The sequence below is a fragment of the Bremia lactucae genome, linkage group LG1 (genome assembly GCF_004359215.1).
Source record: "Bremia lactucae strain SF5 linkage group LG1, whole genome shotgun sequence".
NCBI lineage: Eukaryota > Oomycota > Peronosporomycetes > Peronosporales > Peronosporaceae > Bremia > Bremia lactucae.
This window is the reverse complement of record NC_090610.1, coordinates 2904445-2911972: the sequence shown is the minus strand read 5'-3', so window position 1 is coordinate 2911972 and position 7528 is coordinate 2904445.

Sequence of the window (7528 nt, the reverse complement as noted above, 5' to 3'; positions counted from 1 at the left end):
GCAGTGGGGTTATACTCACTGTTGTTTTGTGCAGCCAGCTCATTATCGGGCTTTCGCGAAAGGGCATCAGCGACGACATTTAGCCGTCCTGATTTATATTTGACAGAGAAGATGTACTCCGCAAAGAAAGCCAATCATCCCGCCATTATTTGCGAGAGCTGGGGGCTGTTTACAGCCGTGCGTAAAGACGCATGGTCCGTACAAACAATGAACTCCCAAGACATAGACTTCAAACTTTGTCAGTGCATATTTCATGGCAAGGAGTTTCTTGTCATGCACTAGGCAATTGCGTTCAGATGGTTGAAGATGACACGACTGATAGCGGATGATGCGCTCTTGCGCTGTCTGTGTCATATTGGATTAACGCAAAGCCGAAAATCGCTGGCGTCCAGACCACATGAAATGGTCTGTCTTGGTCGCAATATCCAGGATTGGCGATTGCATCAAGCTTTGCTTGAACCCTTAAAGGAACGCTGACAATCAGCTTCCATGACCACTTTACACATTTCTTCAACAAAGAAGAAAGGTGTAGGCACTCGGGGAGGAGCACCACACTTTTTTAAGCGTAGTGGCCCGTCTGTTAATCACGACTACATCTTTCCAAATGTTTGTAACTCCAAGAGCGCGGTTTCTCGCTCTTCACATACGAGAGGTCACAGGTTTCAGGACCTCGGTTTTCTTGTCTCTGTTTGGACAATAAGCACAAGAATGGACGAAAGCCGGTCTCAGGATGAGGTCCCACTGTTCCGCTAAAAATATCGCTTGATTTTACGACTCTAATTCGAGCCGGAACAGGTGGGTCTAGACAGGACCGCCTACAAGATCTTAATAACCAATGTTCCCTTTGTTTGTTCATCTATTGGATGACTCACGATACAGCTTACAAGGTACAAGACCAAAAGCTCTACACAAAGTTCAAAGGTCAGTTATTATCACATCCATCAACGTCAACCGTTGCTGCATTTTTTGTTTGCGAACAATTGCCACTCGTGCTCTGCAAAAACTGCCTAAAATACACCTCATTTACTCATCCAATTTGTTGTCCAACACGGCCTTGTAAAGCTGTTAGAACTTGATCATTTAAGTACGCGACAAAACACAAGTGAATTTTGTCTCAGAACAATATTCTTTTTAAAACAATACACCTTGGACATACTATGCGCTATCGGTTGCGCTACCAGAACTTGCCATCCGCCGACGCAAGGCTTTAGTAACTCATGGAGCTGTGGACGAGCGTGAAACGCAGATTGTTTCTGACTCTTTTCAAGATGGACCTTTTAAGAAATCTTCTAATAAAATATTATTTAATTGTTGATAATATTCATTAATATTGAAATAAAACGTAATCCGTTCCATTTAACCAGTAAAAGCCATTCAAGTCCGTCCCTGCTGATCACCCTGACCGCACCGCAGAAATCAACTGAAGATCCCAAAATTGCCGGTAGTGTTTCCCGCTCCAGATAATATTCCTAATAAAGTGCCCACGCTAAAAAGTCTAGCTTCTCAAAGATGTAAGATTTCGTTATATAATTTAATCCATATAAGGAACGGAGATCATTAGTAGGCGTGACACGGTTGTTCGTTAGCAATAGTGTAAGGTCACAGGTGAAGTCTGTAGCACAAGCGTTATCCGTCTTACCTCTTTCCCTCTTGTGTCCATCCGAAATGATTCTAAAGCCAAAGCTGATCGAAGTTTTTTATTCTTCAGATGCTAAGTACTAGCACAATTACACGACGAGCAAAATTATAAAGAAATTTGACTCGAACGTCAAAATGTTTTGGCATGAGCGACGACGATTCTTCCTTAAGCTTCCGTTAAGCAGCCTGATTTGTCGACATGCATAAGCATGGGCAATTTCGGCCCCACACCAATTTTGCATAACATTTCGCGCACGCGTAAAAATTTTCAGGCAACCTCCGACGCCGCTACAAATTCGGCTTTCATCGTCGATAGCGATGCGCCACCCTGTTTCTTGGCGCTCCAGCTGGCCGCCACACCGTTTAGAAGTATACCTCCGGTCAGAGACTTCCTGCCATTCTTGTCCGTGGCGAAATCGGCGTCGCCGTGACTTTTTAGCACAATCGACATATTCGTATTTTCGCTTGGTTTCATGTCTAGTTTTACGACCTGTGCCTTTTAGGTAGCGCGCAACCCTCCTTGCAAGCTTCCAATCGTGAAGCAGCGGCCGATCAGTCTGTCGTGTCGCCTTCTGAACTGCAAACCACAATGTTGGGCTGTATGTATCGTGCAACACAAAGCAGCAACCTAACCAGCGACTAAACATCCTTCGATGTCGGTAATTCATTCTTGCCTTTGCCCTTGACCTCGTGCAACGCGCGGTCACTTAAGTGCACCTCGTAGAAGGCACCACCAATATGCGCAAGTGCAAAAGTGGCATCTGAGAGCCCTTGCTCACGAAATAATTCAATTACTGGCTTTTTTAGTCCAGTACTTAGCCACCATCGTCGTTAAGCACCACTCGCATTCCTAAAAAAAATGCTCACGGGCCACATTCAAGATTGGCAATCTTGAAAAAGTTGCGAAAAATCGGTCAACCGGTACTAGTGACAGTAGGTCATCCACGTAGATAACTACCACAACGATGTCTCTGACATCACGCTTCCAGTAGAGACACCGGTCAGCCAAGAACTGTGAAAAAATCGTATCGCACAACTTGGTATGTAGAAGCTGACTCCTTAATAGACCAGCCTGCTCGAGGCTGTACAAGCTCTTGTATAATTTTAACGATACTATCTCCTGCTGACACGCCTAACTTCTATAAAGTCTCTTTGGCAAAGCTCATGCCTTGTGGCACCTATAAGTATATGCCAAGGTGAGATTTCCTTATCCGCTTTCACAGAAGCGTGCTTTGCGAACACTTCTCATATCGCTGCCAGAGCAAGTAACACCTTCACTGTTGACATGCCCTTCACCGCTGCGAAGGTAAGCTGGTAATCAACACCAAAAACTTGCTCATTTACGCACGCAACAAGCCGACCGTGAGCCGATCGAGATCATCGCGCGCATCGGTCTTCGTTTTAATACCATCTGGTAAGTAGTGTATTACTGCTGGTACCTTGCTTGACACAACGTCAAATCTTGTTTTATTCCAGCGCTTTTATTTCCTCACGCATGACGATGTCCCATCCTTCGCGCTTGCTGCTGCGCATCGCTTTGCTATAATTCTTGGGGCGCGCTCGTAAACGTGACTCACGGCGTGTCATGGACATGGAGAGGCAGGACAAAGAAAGCCTCATTAGAAACAAAAAAATGTAGCAACACTAATGGAGGCCACCTAGTCAGCAATTTCTCTCATTTACAAATGCAAATGTATGCGAACATGAGTGCCATCGGGCTGATGGCGGGTCAGTTAAGAGCTGTCACGTGTCGGTACTGTCGTACTTACTGTGTTAGCTGAAGGGCGACAGAGGAACGTCACATTGATTGATGCCTATCTCGCGCTAAAGCTCTCGCGCAATTATAGTTCGTACGGCAAGCTCGAGCGCAAGGGGTACGGACTTCTGTATGATAGCACAAAGCGCGCATAGCAAGGACCAGCGGTGATGATGTCAAATTTGACATATCGACCGAGAGTAATGTACCTTACGTAAGCCAATGGACCGATGAGCCTATTTAAGTACTCCTACCAACGTTCTAATGGCAATTTTGATACATGAAACATCTAACGAGTCGACCAAGGACACGTAGAGTGGATCACTGTACCAGTTTCTCCGGTGTGTGTCATGTGCTGTCGCGTAATTTTCACCAAGACCAAGGATCCAGCGGCGAAGAAGTTCGAGCATTTTTGGTAGTTTAGAAGCGTCAGTTTAGCTGTCTCGTGCATGTGCTAAGGACGGACGACGAGTATTAGAACGTTGATCTGTTTTGCAAGTCTACAGGTGTCTCAAGACAAGGCAGTGAAGCGAGAAATCAAGCAACAAATGGAAAGCTGAGCGAACGCACCAGACGATTAGTAACATTGCTCGCTCGACGATGTTTGCAAGTCGACTTCCTTTGCCGCTCTGATATATTCTCAACCGCAGTCCGAAAAGCACAAATGCAAAGTAAGTATCGCCGATGGATGAATTACGATGCGTTCGCTCGTGATTTGCGTGATATTGTGGCTTTTATATCTATGTGTTAATCGCTCGCTAAGAGGTCTCAAGTTGGCGTTTTCATCGGACGCAGCGACGAAACCAAGGGCTACAGGGTCTTTCTGCAAAATGAGAACCAGGTTGTGGCTACTTAGCACATAAAGTACATCGAACCCTGAGTGATGAGCAAAAGAGTTAGCTGCAAAAATAGTGGGAGCAAGGACATAAAGAAGGGGTTCGTTTCTGCTTTCGCAACGTCGACCCTTTCCCATGAGCTACCACTTCTCTTTCGAAGCACGCCCTGACCAAATTCCATCTCAATCGTCTGCGCAAAGTGCGCAAGATCTTTTACCTAATCGGCTCGATACATTTGTGACCTTACCATCCTAATTGTTGAAAGTTCAGGAGATGCGTAGCGTACGATGCTGTTGAACACCTGCTCTCGACTTCTCCAGCTGCATCACTGACCGCGACGAGACAGAGGTAATGTTTCGGCCACGAGCGCTTGAAGTCCTTTTTAGCCGCAGTGATGTTAATCATGGAATGTCATGCATCCGCTGCGTCACGTACTGAAAATTCAATTGCACAGCCCACCATGTATCGACTTGCTTGCTAAGTAGCGCTCTGTAGTGCCGGCCAAGTATTGTCCCAGGACATCTGTTGTCTTATTTTCGATTTAGGGAATCCGCGCGATTCTTGAGCCATGTCTACGTGGGGCTACAAAGTCTTGCTTCAGTAAAATAAACAGATTTAAGTCCAACATTAACCTCAATACCAGCGAACTTGCTTATCGCAAGCTTGCGCTGTCTTGCATCAGGAGTCCAATCCGGAGACACTTTAATACCTTGTGCAGGGTTTGCGACTGTAGCGGAAGGGTGGTCTAACCAAAGGAATAGATTACGAAAAACCTCAACAGCACTCGTCAATTATCCATTTAGTTTGAAAGCAATTCAGGAATTTCTGCGCAGAACTCCATCCTGTCCACCTCAAGCTCGGAAAAGAAGTGAAAAAGCCAATAATTGAATTGTATGACGGTGGGGTCTTGTACCGGGGCACTGTAACGGGGTGTATCGTTACGTGAAATTAACACGTAAAGGTTGTTAATTTGTATATTATCTAAAAGGTAGATAAAATTTGGAGAATATTACTTTACATGGCAATATTTAAAAGGCATATCCATTGGTAGATGTAGACCATTATATCTAATTTCTCTGCCGTCCAGTCAGCGCTGGACGCGCGCAAAGAGAAAGACAGATAATACTTTTAGTACATATTTTGTATTAGTTTACAATTAAGTTAGTATTAAGTAGATAGACAAGAAGAACTTAATTATATTAAATACAGTTTTCATTAAACCCTCTTAAAGCAAGGGTTTTAAAGAGAAGACTTGCTCTGCACGTACTCGTGTACGTGAAGTGACGTGAAGCAGTGCGAAGTGAACTTATACTGAAGCAGTACAAGTCGTAGTGCCCCGTTACAGGCATTCTTTGCTAGTACATATAACAGTACTAGTCAACCTACACTGATTACAGAGAAGGTGGGGTGCCTCGACTACTTCACGTACACGACGTGCAGAGGAAGGTTCTACGAAGCCAAGAAGTCTTAGCTACTAAAGGTAAATTATAAGGCTTCAGAATAGAGGAAAAGTAAAGCTGTATTAATAATTAAGTTTTTTCATAACGATCTTCTATCTACTGGCTATAATATACCTTCTCCAAAATTACGCGGATCACAATTTGATGTGGAAGACTGTACTTTGCCCATTCAAAATCTACGGAGATGGCTCGGAGTCACAGTAACAATTTTCTGGTTAATGCCACATACAAGATAGATGCTGTTAGGCGTCCTTTGTTGCATCTCGTTGGGTGCTCGTCAATGTATAGTAAATTTTATGTCGCATGACAAATCCTCATACTCCTTAGCAATACGTCGATCTCCAGGGAAAATGCTCCTGTGAAAGTTTTGTCGTTGATCGCGAGCTGGCACTAATATCAGGAATTCAAGAACACTTCCCAACTACATTCTCTTATGTGTATGGCATATTTAAGAAAACATAATTACAAAATGTAAAGCATATTTTCCAAGCGAAGAAGAATGGCAGCCTTCATGACGGAATAAAGGGCAATCGTGTATGCAACTGGCCTGCAACAGCATGTGACGATGCACGGAAGATGAGGCTATACTTGTATCTAATACAAATAGACATATTTTTGCAGAAATACGAAGCATGACCACGTAAAGCAAAATGGAGACTGTTTATCATTATCTTTTCTAATTAGTCCTATTATGATTTAAAAAAGAACAATACGGATGTCGTAACTATGCTTTCGGAAAACTACAGACGAACTCTTTGTTACTCCACCGTCAGATAAATCGTCTTCCCTTCGTTGTTGCCGTTTAGCTGAGGCCAAGACTTAAGTCGATTTTAAAAAAACGCCTTCCAAGACTGAGAATGCAGTGTGCCACAGCCGTTGAAAATAAGGTGTAGCGGGCCCTTAGAGCGCAAGGCAACTTTGCGAAAGTGAACGTCCCGCCTATTAAAGAGGATGGCCAATGGCTCAGTTGAAGCGTATTTGTGTGGGCAGTACATAAACGACCGCACGGCAACCTTCGCGCTAGCACGAAGCCCGACCAAAGGCCGTGAAAAGGTATTGGCTGCAACAATTGCAGCTCCTGGGCTTCAAACCAGAACGCCGTTCTTGCTGGTGAAGCGTATTGATTAATACACTCTTGAGTTAATTTTAAGAAGGCAAGGCCACCTATCTGACCTGAATAAATTTCTTTCTCGGTTTACAGGTCATATACCATCTCCGCTCGGACTCTCTGCCAATTATATGCCTGTCCAAGAGCAGCGACCACGGCGCTGTGACCGCAGGGTCGATCTTCATCACGAACTCTACACAAAACATTTGTTTAGGGTACCTGCTCAACTGGACTTCAAGAATGATATTTTTCTTGAATTTTTAGAGTCCGAGCAGTCTCCTTCGTCACCACAAGCTCTGCATGAATGTTTCTTTCGGTGGTTTTTGTATATTCAAAGCCAGATAAATTGCGTCGTGTTGATCAATTTTGTTGGCGCGGCCGTTTTGGACGCGTAATTACTGACTCTTGTAATTGTTGAGAAAGCGTCTGACACGTTGAGTGTGTGTCGCAGCCTGCTGATCGTCCGGCAAGGCCACAAAGCTGGTATCTACCTGATCAAGTAACATCTGGATACTTTTCGCCGGCATCAATACAAGACGACTTGGATGGTGCGGCTTACTTAAGTGTCAATGCGGATGGATGTCGTTCAACAATAAGTTCTGTTTTCGACGTAGGTATAGACGCAGTTTGTGCTTACAGGGAAGACCCCAAATAGGGCTAAACACTCTAGAGCATACATCTTCGTCGTTTCTCTGTAGCAACAAACATTTGTTAAAGGAAAACCATGTTT